The sequence below is a fragment of the Xyrauchen texanus genome, chromosome 37 (assembly GCF_025860055.1).
Source record: "Xyrauchen texanus isolate HMW12.3.18 chromosome 37, RBS_HiC_50CHRs, whole genome shotgun sequence".
NCBI lineage: Eukaryota > Metazoa > Chordata > Actinopteri > Cypriniformes > Catostomidae > Xyrauchen > Xyrauchen texanus.
Genome location: NC_068312.1, coordinates 114,456 through 134,197, shown reverse-complemented (window position 1 = coordinate 134,197; position 19,742 = coordinate 114,456). Strand labels below are relative to the sequence as shown.

The 19,742-nt window shown below is 46.3% G+C and overlaps 1 pseudogene; it reads right to left on the bottom strand.

The window, feature by feature from the left end:
* Positions 1-269: 269 nt before the first annotated feature.
* The window catches only part of LOC127631242 (nuclear receptor subfamily 2 group C member 2-like), a 36,571-nt pseudogene continuing 17,098 nt past the window's right edge, over positions 270-19,742 (bottom strand).

Below are 19,742 nucleotides of genomic sequence, written 5' to 3'. Positions count from 1 at the left end.
CGTTGGGTTATTAAGTGTTTTCAAATTAAGGTTAAAAAAGGAAGGCCAATGGTTGTTTAATGTTTAAAGGCCTGCCACAGGAACTTAGAGTCCCATAATGCATCTCTCTCAATGAACCACAACACAATGTTTCTAGGGTAACGCTCACATAGGAAGAGGCAGATCCTCTTGAGGTAGAGCTTGTTGGTTTAACCTGATATCTTGGAGTCCCTCAGCACGAGGGTTGGTTAGAATCTGATGGAGAAAACGAGATGGGGTTTAGGGAGCGCTCACGCAGAAGGGTCTGTGATTTGGCTGTTATAGTCTCCAGTCTCCATTCTGAGTATATAGGGGATGATACTGTCGATTGGTACATTGCCGATTAGCCCGGTGAAGAACAGCTCCTCTGTTATACTGGAGCTCATTAACCACAGTGCTGGCAAACGCAACAGGATCCGCACCAACCTTAAAATACAAAAAATTAAATCAGCCAATAAACAATGCAATTATAAACATTGTAAGTTCTGTCGACAAAAAGTCATTTCAACTCGTCCCTTCAGTTTGTAAAAACACAAACACGTAACTGGACTGCTTTTATGATACTTTTGTGGTGCTTATTTGTCCTTTTTGCAGTTTGACAGACATGGTCACTATGAAATGTAGCATATAGAAATTCTCTTGTTGTGACATGAGAGCGATTTAAATAATGACCTAATTCTCATTTACATCTATTAAACTGCTTTAGTCCTTAACACACCTGTAGGTATCATCAGGACAGGTTTTCTGCAAATAGTCCTGGAGCTCCATCTATGCTTTCTCCTGGAACTTCTCTATCTGGCTACAGCTGCTCAAACCGGGATGATCTGGTGAAGAAATGGATCAAGAACTTGTCATTACATGAACCAAACATTGAACATTTTGTCTTCTATGAGGTAGTATGTGTACCTGGACTGAAGAGGACGATGGCTTTCAAGTATGCATACTTGTATCCATCTGTTTCCAGCTTTGCCATGCTGTTGCAGAACTCTTGCAGCTTCCATATGTTCTCCATGACCAGTTTGATGCGTTCACTCGATATCTTGTCTACTGAGACGACACTTGTTGTGAGTGTGAATTATAGACATAGTGGACATGATTGTGCAGTTTTAATCAATGTATGAGCTGGACGAACTCATTCTACCTGTGCGTCTGTGTGGCAGTAGGGGCGTGGTCAAGCATAATTATGAGATTAAAAGCAAAACAGAGATAAAAAAGAGGTTTAAATTTATTGATGAATGAAAGACGCCACCTCAGACACATCTGTTCTGTTCGCCAAAACATCTTTTCAAAAGCAAGTTTGCTCAGTACTGTTCATGCAATTCCTGTTTCATATTAAAATCATGTTTGAAATACTCCTATGTTCACAATTCATTAGACCACTATTATTCCATGCAGTGAAAAACCCTTAACTAGTTAACCAACATAACTGACTTAGTATCTCATAATTATTACTTAAAATAAAAAACTTTAAATCCCCCAATGTGGCAGAAATGGGCTTCCATAGGGCTGTTTTTTGAGGTCTAAATTACTCCTGAAGACTCATTATAATGTCTCAAAACAGAAGCCATTGCCATTGAAGACATGTAGAAAAAAAACAGATTTGACTGAAGTCAATCCCATGTGAGTGCTCATGATTTTTCAAAAGTACTATTTATGTCTTGGTAAAAGTTTTTTTAAATGGTCTGCACTTATATAGCACCTTTTTAACCTTAACGGTATTCAAAGCGCTTTACACTGTGACTCATTCACCCATTCACACACACATTCATACACCAATGATGGCAGAGCTGCCATGCAAGGCGCTAGCCTGCCATTGGGAGCAACTTGGGGTTCAGTGTCTTGCCCAAGGACACTTCGGCACATGGAGCCGTGTGGGCCAGGAATAGAACCACCAACTCTGTGATTAGTGACCAACCCACTCAACCACTTGAGACACAGCTGCCCTTAATGATCAGAAAATGAATGATGAGTACACATTTGAGTATTTAGAACAGGGGTGGGGAACCCTGCTCCTGGAGGGCCACTGTCCTGCAGAATTTAGCTCCAACCCTAATCAAACACACCTGCCCTTACATTTTTCAAGTAATCGAGACCATGATTAGTTTCCTCAGGTTTGTCTGATTAGGGTTGGAGCTAAATTCTGCAGGACAGTGGCCCTCCAGGCGCAGGGTTCCCCACCCCTGTTCTAAATACTCAAACGTGTACTGCAGGACAGTGGCCTTAAACTTAACGTTGTGCGAAACAGTGATTTTACCACATTACGTTTTATCTACTTTGTGTCCAGCCTAGAAACTCCCCGAAACCATATTAAAATCACTGTAACATGCAGACTCAAGTGTCCAGCACAAAAAACCGTCTGTAAACATTGTGTTCCCCTTCTGTCGCTCTCTCCACGTTGTGTCAGAGAAGCGACACTAGGGGTCTCTCTTGAGCGCCGATATTCACCTCTGAACTATGAAAAAAGGCCAATGAGAGTTGGCAACCTGTATTTGCATGTCCTGCCCCCGGACATACGGGTATTTAAGTGGCGCAAATACGGGAGTTATTCAGAAAATTTCTTCGGAGCCGATGGTCGTGCCTGCAACTGCTGCATATCACACACCGAGTTCCTGTCATCCCTCTGCTGCATACTGTTGGATTCCACGGCGCACAACAGCGGCTTTCTCCTGTTTGCACGGCTGTGCATTCCTGCCCCTGGGCGCATCAACAGTGCAGATTAAAAAAAAAATTTTCACAAAAGACTGACTTTTATTAAAAGAGTAAATTTCACTAAAAGAGCAAAACACAGTGGCGTTGAATGTCCTTTTAAGGACGCGTCTTTGTAAAGATGCCCTTCCGCCCCTGTGTTGTTCCTGGATGCGGTAGAGTGCTCTCTGCTTCAGACGGCCACAGGCGTTGTCTCGTGTGTCTGGGTAGCGATCACACCGAGGCTGCGTTTGTGGATGGTTCATGTTCTCACTGCGAGAACATGACCATGGCAACGTTGCGATCGTGGCTTGCTTACAACCGTGAGCAAGCCACTCCAGCCGCCCCCCGTGTTGCTCCTTCTTCCCACGGGATTGAGGACGATGCGGCTGGCGATGGAGGCGATTTGGGGATGGCAGCGGGTGCAGCTCCGCCGGGTACGCCCCCTCGGACCACCCGCACCCCAGCACGCTCGTTGATTCCCGTCCATGCTTGAGGTGCCGGCGACTCGCCTCACAGCCAGTCAGCCGACCCTCTTGCAATGGAAGCCGATGAGCTCGCCGCGGCATCGGAGGGCGCGGCATCTGATGCGGAGGACTCCCCTGGGCTGCCGCCTTCTGGCTTGCATGCCCAGGCTGAGGCTGACGCACAGATGTCCGACATGCTTTCCCGGGCAGCCAACAGCGTGGGCTTGGATTGGAACCCTCCATCCTCCCCACAGCCATCACGGCTGGATGACTGGTTCCTGGGGTCTGCGCGCCGCTCACAGCCTCGCCCCCCCGGTTCTGTTTTTCCTGGAAGTGCATGACGAGCTGACGTCTTTGTGGAGAGCACCCCTCTCCACTCGTCACACTGCCACAGGCTCGTCCACCCTCGCCACCCTCGACGGCGGAGCGCGACACGGGTACGCTGCGATTCCCCAGGTGGATAGGGCGGTTGCGATCCATCTATGCCCCGGTACCCCTACCACCTGGCGAAGTCGCCACGTACTCCCTTCCCGGACCTGTAGAGCAACCTCCTCGCTGACCACCGGACGCGCCGCTTCCGCCCTGCATGTCATGGCTCTCCTGCAGGTCCACCAAGCCAAGGCACTTCGCAACATGCACGGGGGTGGCCCTGATCCCGACACGTTGCAGGAACTGCGCTCAGCGACCGACCTCACTCTGAGAGCGACGAAGGTCACAGCGCAAGCATTCGGGCAGGCGATGGCCACGCTAGTGGTCCAGGAATGTCAACTGTGGCTGAACATGGTCGAGATGCATGAAGCAGACAAGACTCGCTTCCTCAACGCCCCTGTCTTCCAGTTCGGCCTCTTCGGCGACACCGTCGAGGACTTTTCCCAGCAGTTCTCCACGGTAAAGAAGCAGACGGAGGCCATCTCTCACATCATGCCTCGCCGCAACCCTGCCCCCACGGCCCATGCCCCGTCTGCTCGCCGAGGGCTGTCCCCCTCCACCCTCAAGGTGTATGTCGCCACTATCGCGGCCCACCATGACACGGTAGACCGAAAGTCTCTTGGTAAGCACGATTTAATCGTCAGGTTCCTAAAAGGTGCCCGGAGGATAGCTCCCTCCCGGCCTAACCTGTTCCCTCCTGGGATCTCTCGGTCGTCCTTACGGGACTCCAGAGACCCCCCTTCGAGCCACTTGACTCAGTTGGACTCAGGGCCCTCTCTCTCAAGACCACCCTGCTGATCGCGCTCGCTTCCATCAAGAGGGTTGGGGACCTGCATGCGTTCTCTGTTAGTGACGCTTGCCTGGAGTTCGGTCTGGCAGACACTTTCGTGATCCTAAGACCGCGACCGGGTTATGTGCCCAAGGTTCCTACCACACCCTTCAGGGATCAGGTAGTGAACCTGCAAGCGCTGCCCCGGGAGGAGGCAGATCCAGCCCTTTTCACCGCACACAGAGCACTAGACGCTCTGTGCAGCTCTTCGTCTGCTTTGGGGGACAGCAGAAAGGGAATGCTGTCTCCAAGCAGAGACTCGCCCACTGGGTTGTCGACGCCATTTCCCTGGCTTATCACACCCAGGCCGTGCCCCCCCCTTTGCGGGTCCGAGCCCACTCCACCAGGAGTGTTGCTTCCTCATGGGCACTGGCTAGGGGCACTGCCCTAGCAGACATTTGTAGAGCAGCGGGCTGGGCAACACCTAACACTTTCGCAAGATTCTACAATCTCCGAGTTGAGTCAGTATTGTCCCGTGTTCTCTCAGGTACCGAGCCCGTAGAACTCGGTGGCACGCCCACGATCTGACCGGGTGAATTGCTTGCACCTAGCGCCCTTCCCCCTAACCAGGGGAAACAGTGCGCCTTCATTCCCAGGAGATCTCAGGTTTGGGACACTGGTTGATTCCTCCCTAGCCCTCGTGGGTCGCAGTTCAGTGGAGGAACTCGCCAACCCAAGCCACTGCGGGTACCGCAAGCTACCCTGCACTGGTATAGATGCTCCACAGGTAAGGCCTCCTTCGGACTCCCCCTGTGTGTAACACCACGGTTCTGTCCCCTCTGGCGAGCGGACTCCCGTGCTTCCCTTAGGCAGTCACGGCTGCCTCGGTTACCGTGCTGTATGTTCCCCCCTCTACGAGGCTGGATCCACCACCGCACCGACTTTTCCACATAGGCCCTAAGTCAGGCCTCTGATGGTTTTGCCACTTAAACTTGCCTCCCCTCTCGGGTAGGCGTGGCCTCCGCAGGGTCTTCTCCACCCTGAATAAGGGCTAAGACCCCCTTCCCTCAATGCGTGTAAGGGCCCTGGCCTAAGTTGCTCTATGCGAGAAACATAGAGAGAAAAGAGGCCCGGTCAGGCTTGGCCTGTTCCCAGGTTGGCGGCCAGCACCTTGTTCCCCCCTCCGGGGTAACAATAAGGAATCCTGATGGCTTAAATGGGGCATTGGGGAAGGGTACATGCAGCCTGATACAGTTGGTCGTCCTGCACATAAGAATACCTGCTCGCTCCTGTATCTCTTGGTAAGCACGATTTAATCGTCAGGTTCCTAAAAGGTGCCCGGAGGATAGCTCCCTCCCGGCCTAACCTGTTCCCCTCCTGGGATCTCTCGGTCGTCCTTACGGGACTCCAGAGACCCCCCTTCGAGCCGCTTGACTCAGTTGGACTCAGGGCCCTCTCTCTCAAGACCACCCTGCTGATCGCACTCGCTTCCATCAAGAGGGTCGGGGACCTGCATGCGTTCTCTGTTAGCGACGCTTGCCTGGAGTTCAGTCCGGCAGACACTTTCGTGATCCTAAGACCGCGACCGGGTTATGTGCCCAAGGTTCCTACCACACCCTTCAGGGATCAGGTAGTGAACCTGCAAGCGCTGCCCCGGGAGGAGGCAGATCCAGCCCTTTTCACTGCACACAGAGCACTAGATGCTCTGTGCAGCTCTTCGTCTGCTGTGGGGGACAGCAGAAAGGGAATGCTGTCTCCAAGCAGAGACTCGCCCACTGGGTTGTCGACGCCATTTCCCTGGCTTATCACACCCAGGCCGTGCCCCCCCTTTGCGGGTCCGAGCCCACTCCACCAGGAGTGTTGCTTCCTCATGGGCACTGGCTAGGGGCACTGCCCTAGCAGACATTTGTAGAGCAGCGGGCTGGGCAACACCTAACACTTTCGCAAGATTCTACAATCTCCGAGTTGAGTCAGTATCGTCCCGTGTTCTCTCAGGTACCGAGCCCGTAGAACTCGGTGGCACGCCCACGATCTGACCGGGTGAATCGCTTGCACCTAGCGCCCTTCCCCCTAACCAGGGGAAACAGTGCGCCTTCATTCCCAGGAGATCTCAGGTTTGGGACACTGGTTGATTCCTCCCTAGCCCTCATGGGTCGCAGTTCAGCGGAGGAACTCGCCAACCCAAGCCACTGCGGGTACCGCAAGCTACCCTGCACTGGTATAGATGCTCCACAGGTAAGGCCTCCTTCGGACTCCCCCTGTGTGTAACACCACGGTTCTGTCCCCTCTGGCGAGCGGACTCCCGTGCTTCCCTTAGGCAGTCACGGCTGCCTCGGTTACCGTGCTGTATGTTCCCCCCTCTATGAGGCTGGATCCACCACCGCACCGACTTTTCCACATAGGCCCTAAGTCAGGCCTCTGATGGTTTTGCCACTTAAATTTGCCTCCCCTCTCGGGTAGGCGTGGCCTCCGCAGGGTCTTCTCCACCCTGAATAAGGGCTAAGACCCCCTTCCCTCAATGCGTGTAAGGGCCCTGGCCTAAGTTGCTCTATGCGAGAAACATAGAGAGAAAAGAGGCCCGGCCAGGCTTGGCCCGTTCCCAGGTTGGCGGCCAGCACCTTGTTCCCCCCTCTGGGGTAACAATAAGGAATCCTGATGGCTTAAATGGGGCATTGGGGAAGGGTACGTGCAGCCTGATACAGTTGGTCATCCTGCACATAAGAATACCTGCTTGCTCCTGTATCAGCAGTTCACGTACACGGCTCAGCGCGTGGCGCTTTTATAAGTGGACCCCTAGTGTCGCTTCTCTGACACAACGTGGAGAGAACGACAGAAGGGGAACGTCTAGGTTACGTATGTAACCTCCGTTCCCCGATGGAGGGAACGAGACGTTGTGTCTCTCCTGCCACATCGCTGAGCCGAGCCACTGTTGTGGCCGGACCATTTCCGGCTCCTCAGAAAAATCCTGAATGAACTCCCGTATTTGCGCCGCTTAAATACCCGTATGTCCGGGGGCGGGACATGCAAATACTGGTTGCCAACTCTCATTGGCCTTTTTTCATAGTTCAGAGGTGAATATCGGCGCTCAAGAGAGACCCCTAGTGTCGCTTCTCTGACACAACGTCTCGTTCCCTCCATCCGGGAACGGAGGTTACATACGTAACCTAGACGTTTGTATTGTTGGGATAGCAGTGTGTGGTTAGTAAACAGTCTCTTAAGGTCATGTGGCATGGCGTACCATCCTGTATACTGGACTGCAGGTGATTGATGATGGCTGCGAGGATGGTGGACAGACTCATGATGTGAGCACACTCTGCCAGTCCCAGAGTAAACAACTCATTCCAGCACGCACGGACCAGAGCTGTGTGACACTCCTGCCTACACGCGCGCACACACACACACACACACACACACACACACACACACACACACACACACACGAATCAGAGATCACACACATATGCACAGGAAACTTACAGATGATTATGACAAAAATCATAAATGTATTGTTTTTTCCAAGTTAGTGACATTCACATAAACAAAGTGTTGTACAGATAAGTAATAACAGAAGGAGCTTCAAACCCATTTACTGGACCTTCCACACACCTGTCTTCAGGTCCCTATAGCCCACCCACAAAATAGAAAACAAAAACTCAGCACTCATACTCACACACCAGGACAGAAGAGACAGAATAGACAAAAAAAAAAAAAATACAAAAAATAACATACAAGAAGGGAAGGAGGGGATTAGCTCAAGGCTCAGTTAAGACTGGTCAGTTTCTTCATTGATATCTAATGTGTTGACATGGGCTAAAAAGGATGCCAGATTTTGCGGAAAGTCTTAAGGGATTTTGTTATGTGTGGGGGGGAAGAGTGAGTCCATTTAAGAAGAATGAGCCTCCTAGCGAGGAGTGTGGTAAATGCAATGACCTGCTTTGCGGTTTTGGACGTGAAGAGTGTGGGAGAGATTCCGAAGAGGGCAGAGAGGGGGTCAAGGTGTACAGGTTTGTCTAGGACTGAGCTAATTGTACCAAATACTGCAGACCAGAAAGCTGAAAGCCTTGTCCCCCTGCTCAAAAAATTGCTGCTTCATCTGCAAAAGTTGCCTCTTGACCTTACCTGTTGATAATAAATTATATTCAGATTGAAGCTGGAGATGCTTTTTATAAACCAAAGCAGAGGGATTGGCTAAATTTCGCTTGCTCGGACTTCTTAAGGTAGGATACAAAAGATCTAATTTGTCCCCATATATAAGCCTTAAAGGTCTCCCACAGTATGTTGTTACTGATGTCCGGCGTGTCATTAAGGTAAAAGAAAAACTGAATTTGTGAAGAAAGAAAATCTGAGAATTTGGGCTCACATAGCAAATGGGAGTTGAATCTCCAGAATTTAGAAGGCTGGCTGCCGTGAGGAAAATGGATTTCTATGGAAGTAGGGGCGTGGTCAGGTATCACTATGCTGTTGTAGTCACAGGAAATTATGTTATGCAGAAGCCTTTTGTCAAGTAAAAAATAGTCGATTCATGAATAAGTGCGATGGACGTGCGAGAAGAACGAAAACTATTTTCCGGCATGGAATTTGGTCCTCCAAGGATCTGCTAGGCCCAATTGTGCCACATGGAACTTTAATGAATCAGTCGATTTTGAGAGAGCAAGTCATGTGGTGGAAGATTTGTCAAGTTCAGTGTGCTGAACTCACCACTTGGTTGAAATCACCACCAAGAATGATATTATGATCATTGGGATTAGGAATAGCAGCGAAAAAAGTATTTATAGATTTCTCGTCATCCCAAGCATATATTGAGGCCAGGACCACCGGAGTATTTTGTAACTTGCCTGATACTATTACATATCGTCCATTGGGATCAGAAATAACAGTGGAGGGTTCGAAAGCAATGTCCCTGTGTATAATAATAGCCGCTCCTCTAGCCCTCTCATAAAATCTAGAATGAAAGAAGTGGCCCATCCATGGCCTTTTAATATGTGAGATTTCAGAAGTGCGAAGGTGGGTCTCTTGTAAAAACAGAATGTCTCCTTTAAGCTGCTGTAAATGCGAAATTACCTTATTGGCTTTAGTGGTATTGTTTACTGGGAACCTTAGCCATTTGTATCTCCCTGGATACATTCCTAAGTAGCAGAAAATTCTGTCCCTTCAAAAACTACCATCTCCAGAATAATCTCCAAATTTATAAGAGAATGGAAAAATGGAAAAAGAGAAAAACAGAATTCACAAATTTACTAAATGAAACATTCTTAATGCCCACACCTATCTCAAAAGAAGCACTAGGATGTAGCAGTTTGGAGGTGCATTTTCCAAAAACAGCTCCCCTAAAGAAACAGGGTGGATATGCATTCAAATATTGTAAACATCAATTAACTGAGGTAATTAAAGATTGCATTGAGATCCAAGGCCACTGTAAATAACAGTATTGATAGTAACCATTATAGATAGAAAAACAGAAAATAAAGCAAAAAGAAAAAGAGGAAACTACTGAAATGAAAACATCTGCAGCCAGCTCTAGCTTAGAGGCATTATACACCATGCTGACACGTTGGCAAAACAACAACATGAGAATAATATGCAGCAGTGGAGTCCAAAGTCCAGGCTCTAATTCTGTTAGCATTAGCCAGAGCTGGCAATACAGCTAGTTAGCATTCAGGCTATTAAGAGTTACCGTATCAGACCATGCTGGTCCGTGCCTGGACCGGCTTCTTTTACGGATGATAGCCGAACTCTGTCACCGTTCTCCGCCGAGATTACTAGCCTGGCAGGGTACTGGAGGGCAGGTCTGAGTCCTCACTGGTATAGCCTGGCCATGATGTCTTGATAGGCTGCCCGTTGTTCCATAACTTCGGATGTACAGTCCTCATAAAAGGCTATAGGTTTACCCTGATAGCGTAGGTCCGCTCTCCTCTTCCACGCATCACGGATGACATTGTCTTAGGTCTGGTAGCTGTGGAACCGGATGATTACTGGCGTCGGATTCTCACCCTCCTTCGGTTTGGCTGTTAGTGACCTGTGTGCATGGTCTAGAAGTGCCATGGGCAGTGGGAGGGCAGTGTATGCTCGCCCAGAAGCTGGGGTAGTAGTGTGGTATGAGAAAAAGGCAGTTAGTTGAGGGCCCTCGATCGACTCCGGGAGTTCGACTATGAGGATTTTATTACGCCGGCTGCGGGCCTCCAGGTCCGCTGCTTTGGCCTTCAGCTTGGCATTGCTAGCAGCTAGCTCTGCACACGTAGCTTCAAAGGATTACAGCCTTTCGTCAAATGAATCGGCGCTGGACTCCAGCGAAGTAATACGTTGCCTGTGATTACACACAGTCGCTTGACCCAGGTCAATTTTAGACCCAAGGGCAGAGATGGTCGTCTTAAATTCAGCAGAAAGGTCTGCTTTGTGGCCCTCCAGCAAGTTGGTCAGTGCAGCCATGGTCACATCGCTAGTGGCTACATCGTCCTTTGGCGCGGTATCTTTTTTATTTTGCTTTGCAGCCTTAGAAGCCATATCTGTGAAGGTCATGCGATGTTCACAAGTTATATGAACTTGTTGCAGGTGGAGAAGGGAATATGGATTTTTAGAGATGAAAGTATATGAAAGGGCATGGGAAAGGAAGTCAAATGTATCTACTGCTCGTCCGCCATCTTTTTACTCCCTAACTGTCAATACTTTCTGATGATATTGTAATTAGCAGCATATAAAACCAAAGTGTTATTCAAATTGTGAAAAATATTATGCACAAAGCGAGCAACGGACATGCCTGTTGGATGGGATAACATTTTAACACGATGAGAGCGGAGCTAAATGGAATGATGTAATTGACACTTTGTCTGTTTAATTACTTGTGGCAGCTGTGAGTTTATTCACAGTAGTATTATTTATTCAATGAAATGCAGCCTTAGTGCCAGCGTTCGGGAAGCTAATTTTCATGCCATGTTATGTTTGATAAATATGGTGTCTAATATCGTGTTGGTGAAGCTTCTTTGAAACTTCTCAAGCCACAAGCTAATCGTAACTTAAATAAATTAAACTAACGTCAAGTTACTCTTTTATTAAAGTAGTATGCTGCAGTATAAGCTAATAATAAAATAGCTAATTCCATTTAAGCTATTTAAAGAAAATATATTTAGATCTCTAACAATTGGATGATATTATTATGTTGGCATGTGTTATTCAAGTTTGTTTTTAGTTTTTCCAAAATCCCTAAACAAAGACCAACTGTCACAGTCCCAGTGTATATATATATACCCTCTAGTTTAGTTCATTCATTTGTCAGTCCTTGAAGTGTTACGTTGTGTTGTTATTTTGTGACTTTATAGTTTGTTCCACTCCTGCATTTACTTTTAAAATATTGAAAAGTATCTGCTTTTCCTCTTCCTCTTCCACTCAACATACCCAGAATTACAGAAGGACTGACCTACAACGAATACTGATTCACTTACCTGCTCTTCCAAATATCCTCCTCAGCGATCCCAGAAAGCTAGACCTTGAAGATCACTGAGCATGGAGCTAACAGGGGTTGTCATGTAACTGTTCAGGCAGGATCTTTCCCTTTCGGAATATTCTATCATGTTCTTCCAACTCGCTGCAACAACCTCTATATCGGATATGTACCTCAAGTCTATTTACGGTATGGGGTTAATACTACCAAACAACAGTGCTTCCGGAGGCGGATTATATCATAGCCACACTGATCATCCATCACCCCTCTATCTTCCATGTACAAGGTTACTCCTCTCCCAGCTTTCTCCCCTCACATCCTCCAGCCTCCATGGTCAATGAGCCAGCGCCCACGCCTGCCATGGTCAACTTCCCAGATCCAGTGCCTGTAACCTCAACCGTCCCAGTGCCATTGCCTGTAACCTCGACTGTCCCAGTGTCAGTGCCTGTAGCCTGGACAGTGCCAGTCCCAATGCCTGTAGCCTCAACCATACCAATGCCTGTAGCCATGAACATTCCAGTGCCAATACCTGTTGCCTTGACCTCCCCTGAGCCAACACTCGCCAAATTAATAGACATGGACTTGCTCCCGACCTGTACTCAGTGTACTCCTCCTCCGCTGGCTCTACACAACATCATGGACACACTAGTTTCTTCCAGTACCCTGGTCCTCCCCCTCCTCCTCCTGGTCAGCCGGCTCCTCCCACGTCACCGGCTCGACCTTCGCTCCCTGCAAAACCATAGTCAAGGGGAACCTCAAACCCTCCGATTCTGCCTAGACCCTACAAGCCCTGGACTCCGCCTTGGCCCTTGGTTCCTCTGTCCCACCTCGGCTCTATGTCCCTTTGGCTCCACCATGGTCCTTCAGCCAATCGGCTTCTTCAGGGTTCCTCCAGCTCCGACTTAGTCAGTCAGTTACCTGGCCCCACCTCAGCTCTCTGATCCTCCTGCTACGCTTCATCACTCCGAGCCTCCTTCCCTACAGCTTCACCTCAGTCACACCGGCTCCGCCTTTGCCCTCAGATCCCCCACCTCTGCCTCAGTCCTCCGAGCCTTCGGTGCTACCTCAGTCCTCCAAACCTTCAGCTCCACCCTGGCCCTTAAAGCCGTCGGCTACTCTCCGGGAACCAAGTTCCCTGGCTCCGCCTTCCATGGCTCCACCTACCTTCGTCGAGCCTCTCCTATCTCCATCCTCAGACACTTCAATGGCTTCGCCCGATTCCCCAGAGTCTCCTCCTCCAGTGGTTCCTCCTCCTGACCCAGTTCCTGCCCTTTGGTCGCCTCCCAGGCCTCCAGATACATTCCCAGCCCCGAAGCCGCCCCCCCAGGCTTCTTGATAATCCTTCTGCATCACCCTAACCTCCTCATCCGTCTTTGGGAGACAGGAGTCGCCCTTTAAAGGAGGGGGAAATGTCACAGTCTGTCTCCCTCATGTTCTTCAAGGAATCTTATTTTGAAGTTTTCCTCTGGACTACATCTCCCATAGTTCACTGCCATTATCACTTCCATCTGGCCCTCATCATCCTCACCTGTATTCCATTCCCTCATTTAGCTCCTTGTGTGTGTGTGTGTGTGTGTATATATACACCCTCTAATTTCATTCATTCATTTATCAGTCCTTAAACGGTTATGTTGTGTTGTTATTTTGTGATGTTTAGATTTATAGTTTGTTCCACTCCTGTGTTTACTATTAAAAGATTGAAAAGTATCTACTCCTGTATCTCCTCTCTCTTCCACTCCACTTACCCAGCATTACACATGCCTAAAACTAAGTCCTCCTAAATATTTCAAACTACAGCCACAATATTTGGTAAAGACCTTCAGACTGGCTTAGTGTGCTATGTCTTTTCTAACTGACCAGACTTTCTCCTTTTCTGTTTCTTAACTACAAACAGACCAAAAATACAACAGACATAAATTGACATTTTCTGTTGGACCTGCAAAACCTTCGAAATTCAAGCTTTTAAAACTATTTCAATTTTCAGACAAGGCTTTGTCAAACTGGCATTAAAATTTGAACAAAGTTTGTCTTGTTTAATTCTGCAATAAGTTTTGTCAATTCAATAACTTCAGCTGATAGTTGTATATTTATTTAGGGTGACATTCCCTTATGAAAATGAACTATGGTTACTACAGTCTACTTCAACATTACTGCAGTAAAACCATGCTAAATCTCATAAGGGTTAAACAAGTAGGGTAACAAGTTAAAATTGAACATAAAAGTATCCTCAATATACTGTACACTGATAAACTAAACAACACTCTATTTTATATAACTGAATGGAAATATAGTGATAAACAGCAATACAGTAAATATTTTGCTTAAAAAAGAAGGGCTCTCAGGGCTCAAGTGAATCAGTGAATCATTTATATGAACTAGTTCATTTAAATGAACCTTCAGAAAGAATCCATTCACTAAAATGAATCAGATTTAAATATGAAGGAATTATTTATTTTAACTGTGTGAAAGAACCGATTCAATGATTGATACATTTTTCTCAGGGCTACATGAGAGCGAGAGAGTATGGTTTAGGCCTCCCTACAGATTTTGTTCCCGTCAGGAGAGATTGTGTGGAAATCGTTGGTGCTCATGGCTCGCATCATGTGAGAGGAATTACGAGCAGAGCCAAGCAGTTCACGACCTCCTGAAATTTTTTTAAAATGTCTAAAAAATGTGGGCACTGTCGGCTTGAATTCGTGAGGTGTGTGCAGTTAAATGTGCTGATTTGGTGATCTACATGAAGTTGCCCAATCAAGAGAAGGTGTTACAACTCACATGATCAATGAAAACTGATTATTCATGAAGCTTTTATACCTTTGGAGAAAATTGTTGTTAACAGCTTTAAAGTGCATTTACATGGACAAGACCTGATGAAAAGCACAATTTCACAAATACTCCACAAAATAATTCAGCTATAAACATGATGTTTGCACTTTTTTTATCTTGTACTCTTTGTGCACTTTATTATTATGTAGTAACTGGGAGTAACACACCAGTTTAATGATTAATGTATGCAGTCATGAAATCACAAAACCTTCCCTCGAAATCCTTTGTAATAATTATCAATGTTTAAAACAAATCTGTAAATTAAGAAGTGTTTTCATTTAATGCTGCCCCTGGCCGTACCCTTCTTCTTTTATTTCTAAATCTTAAGCTATAAATGCCACAAGGAACTAAAGCAATCTCCTTTTCTGACTTTATGTTTTATAATGACAAATAGCATGAAACTCAGCAGGTCGTAAAGTGGTGTCCCACTGCATCTGTACAATTATCAGATAAACTGACTAACTGACATGTGCTGGAGCTCATGACCTCCCGTGTGTCAGAACTCGCACCGTGAACGCTGGCCTTTAGGTGAGTATGTTTGGTAACTCCCTTGACTCCAGTGCTGCGTTCTCAAAACAATGTGACAAATGAAGCTTGTTGTTGGACAAGATCCATCATTGTGAAACGCTGAACTATTGTCACGCTACTGAAAATTTCAGTGAAGTTAGTAGCATCGCTACTTGTAGTAAACTACTCAACACTGCCTAGTACACAAAGAATGCTCACCCAAGAGTGAGGAATGCTGGGATAGAATGGGCCCATTGCATGGAGAGGAAGAGAAGACATGATGCAGACTCACAGATATAATGCACGTTCAGATATTCCAGCATTGGGCTCGGCATCATCAACTAGCCAGAGAGAGAGAAAATAATCAAAAGTCTTCTGAGAAATGCATCTTTAATCAAAGTGTAAAACCAGTTCCTGCATTTGCAGTTTGGGGATTCCACCAGCAGATGACATCAAAGAGCTTTCGATCACAGTTAATATGAGCCATGATTTGTGTGTCAGTAGATCAATATTATTATTATACTTACAGTGAGTACGTACAATTATTCCTGATGAGAACCACATTTTCCATGCGTATAAAAGCAGCGTGTCATAGAGATACAGTATACCTAACATTCAATAATGATGCAGTTAATGCGCAGAAGAACATATCTCCGTGTTTCTGTTTCTAATCTACTATCCGTTTAAACTACTAAATTTTTATGAATGTGAAGTCAGAAGTTTACTATTGAAGTCAGAAATTTACATACACCTAATCCAAATACAAATACATTTTCACAATTCCTGAAATTTAATCATAGAAAATATTCCCTTTCTTAGGTTAGTTAGGATCACTACTTTATTTTAAGAATGTGAAATGTCAGAATAATAGTAGAGTGAATGATTTATTTCGACTTTTATTTCTTTCATCACATTCCCAGTGGGTCAGAAGTTTACATACACTTTGTTAGTATTTGCATTGCCTTTAAATTGTTTAACTTTGGTCAAACGTTTTGGGTATCCTTCCACAAGCTTCTCAGAATATGTTGCTGGAATTTTGGCCCATTCCTCCAGACAGAACTGGTGTAACTGAGTCAGGTTTGTAGGACTCCTTGCTCACACACGATTTTTCAGTTCTGCCCACAAATTTACCATCGGATTAACTGTAGTCTGGCTTTTTTATGGTGGTTTTGGAGCAGTGGCTTCTTCCTTGCTGAGCAGCCTTTCAGGTTATGTCGATATAGGACTTGTTTTACTGTGGATATATATATATACTTGTCTACCTGTTTCCTCCAGCATCTTCACAACTTCCTTTGCTGTTGTTCTGGGATTGATTTGTACTTTTTGCAACAAATTACGTTCATCTCTATGAGACAGAATGTGTCTCCTTCCTGAGCGCTATGATGGCTGTGTGGTCACATGGTCAAGTCAAGAAAATGTTATTTGTATAGCGCCTTTCACAACACACATATTTTCTGTAGTGTTCCTCCTCGTGTAGTGTATTTGACAAACTACTCACATGGATAGGTTTATCTCAGAACCACTTGTTTATTGGAGAACACTAGCAGCTCGTGCTGCTAACCAGCTTGTGCATGTATATCACTCACTCACTCCCGGTAACCACAGCCGTAAACCACGGTGACCCTCTATCAGAGTTAATATGCAATTACACCATAAATGCTTATAACATTATACCACATCCCCCTTTTTCTCAGGAAACAATACTGGCTATAAACAGAATATATGAACACTAAATATAGATCTTAATGTCCACATAACAGGAACACTTTCTTTCTTATTTATAGCAAACAAATAAGCAGTTCAAAGCTTAAACATGTTTCACCTTAATTAGTAGGGAAAATATATGTAGTCAGTTCATACAGTAGTCTTGAAACCTCACAGGAATTTTCACAACCCGACCACTCCTGGTGGTTGTGCTTTTATGTAAGGACTGATGTGGCACACCCTGCGCAGACCGATCTGTCACTTCATGTGCCTCTGGGATGTAAGAGTGTGTACCGTCATGGGGGTCATCCACAAATGTTTCTGTGTACTTGTGAATTGTTTTCCTCAGATGGCGCCTGTTGCGAAGAAACTGTCATCCTGCTACATTGACAACATTGTACGACCTTGGCTCATCTCGTTTGGAAATAATGAGACCTGGCTGCCATCCTCTGTTTGTTTCGATATGTACGGTATTTCCTGCATGTAGTTCTGGCAAGGTTTTTGCTCCCACATTGTAGTGACACGCTTGCTTCTTCTGCAGGGTTTTAAGTGCCTGATGAACACCTTTGGGAGTAGTTGGTCGCAGGACTTCACTGGACGCTGGTAAGTTGCTCCTCAGAACTCTTCCCATCAGAACTTGCGCTGGTGAATAAGATATACCAGTGACAGGAGTATTCCTTATTGAATGCAAAGCAATAAGGAATACTGGTGCTGGTCCGTCCCTGATAGTTTTGCTTATTTCAGGACACTTTTTACGGTTTTGATAGTTCTTTCCGCCAACCCATTTGACTGAGGGTAAGCCGGACTCGAGTGTGTCAGCTTGATACCCCACTCAGCAGCAAATTTCTTCATTTCAAAGCTTGCGAATGGCACATGATCACACACTAGCTCTTTAGGAATGCCGTGCCTGGCATACACTGCTTTCATCTTTTCAATGACTGTGGATGCAGTCTTGTCTTTGATATTCATCACCTCAGAGAACTTTGACAGATAATCAACAATCAGAAGAAATGACTGACCTCTGATTTCGAAGATGTCAGCTGCAACTTTTAACCAGGGAAGCTCTGGGACTTCATGAGAGATGAGTGGCTCTTTTTGGTTCCTGGGTTCGAACTGTTGGCACGTTGAACATGTTTCAACCATCTGTTCTATATGTTTTGTCATACCAGGCCAATATATAAACTTTCTGGTGTGTGTGCTTTCGTGCGTTGCATCCCCTGATGTGAGATGTGCAGTTTCTTAAGCATCTCTGATCTCATTGACTCAGGAATCAGAATCCTGTCAGATACCAGCAATACACCATCTTGCACATCTACAATGTGTCTAACAGGCCAGTACTGTTGAATTAAGGGATCAAGTTGCTTTCTACGCATCGGCCATCCAGTCTTTTGCATCTTCACAAGCAACTGTAAAGTACTGTCTCTTGCAGTAGCTTCTGTAAGTTGCTTTAGCATGTCTTCACTGAGAGCCTGTGTTTCTTCCAGCGCATACACAACTCTTTCATCACTGAGGTCATCTATACTTGTGTCCTGACCTTCAGCAATGGCGCGTGACAATGCATCAGCGATTAACATGTCCTTCCCAGGCGTGTATCGGACAATGAGGTCATATTTCTGTATCTGTAAGAGCATACGTTGGAGTCTCGCTGGTGCTTTGCTCAATGGCTTCTTGAAGATAGCCTCCAATGGCTTATGGTCTGACTGGACAATCACACTGCGCCCGTATACATACTGATGGAACTTTTTGGTTGAGAAGACAATCACCAGTAGCTCCTCAATCTGGGCGTAGTTCTTTTCTGTATCCGTTAAAGCCCTGGATGCATATGCTATTGGTTGCCCTTCCTGCAGCAGACATGATCCTAAGCCATCTTTGGATGCATCTGTTTGTATGTTAAGTTCTGTGTTGGGGTCATAGTACCTGAGAACTGGTGTGTTGGTCAGTGCCGTTTTGAGTGCAGACAATGCCGTGTCATGTTCAGGTTGCCACTGGAATGCAATGTCTTTTCTCAGCAGCTGTCTGAGAGGCGCTGTAAGTGATGCCTCACCTGGGATAAACGGAGCAAGATATCTGATCATGCCTAAAATATGCTGTAGTGATTGTCTATCTGTGGGTGTTGGCATGCATACTACTGCCTGTATCTTGCCACCATCTGCGCTCACGCCCTGTGGAGTGATCACATGTCCCATAAAATGTACTTTGTTCACCTTGTACTGAATCTTTTCAGGGTTGAATTTCACATTGTGTTTTTCCGCTCTCTCCATAATTTTAGCAACAATAACATCATGTTCTTGTTCTGTGGCAGCTGCGACAATCATGTCATCAACTACGATATGTAGACCTTCTATGTCACCGAACACTTCATTATTGTACTGCTGAAAGACTTCACTTGCAGACTTGACACCAAATGGCAGACGTTTGAATCTATATCTACCCCATGGTGTGTTGAATGTGCATAGCAAGGAGGAGTCTGTGTCAAGTTTGATTTGCCAATAACCATCCTTTTCATCGAAGATGGAGAAAATTTTCTTTCCAGCAAGCCTACAAAGTACATCTTCGGTAGTTGGGATAGAGAAGTGTTGGCGAAGAATGGCTTTATTTAGGTCACGAGGACCAAGGCATACTCGTATTGACCCATTTATTTTTTTCAGTGACAACAAGGCTGTTAACCCATGGAGTGGGCTGGGTGACTGGTGCTATAACATCTGCTTGCAACAGCTGATCCAGTGTGTCCTTCAATTTGCCCAGCACTGCTAAGGGAATTTTTCTACAGCCATGTATGACTGGGACTATTTTCGGATCTACATGTATATGATGTTCACCTGGAAACTGACCAAGTCCTTCAAAAACTGTAGAATGTTGTGTTATCAGCTCCTCTTTGGAGGTAGGACACTTGATTACAATG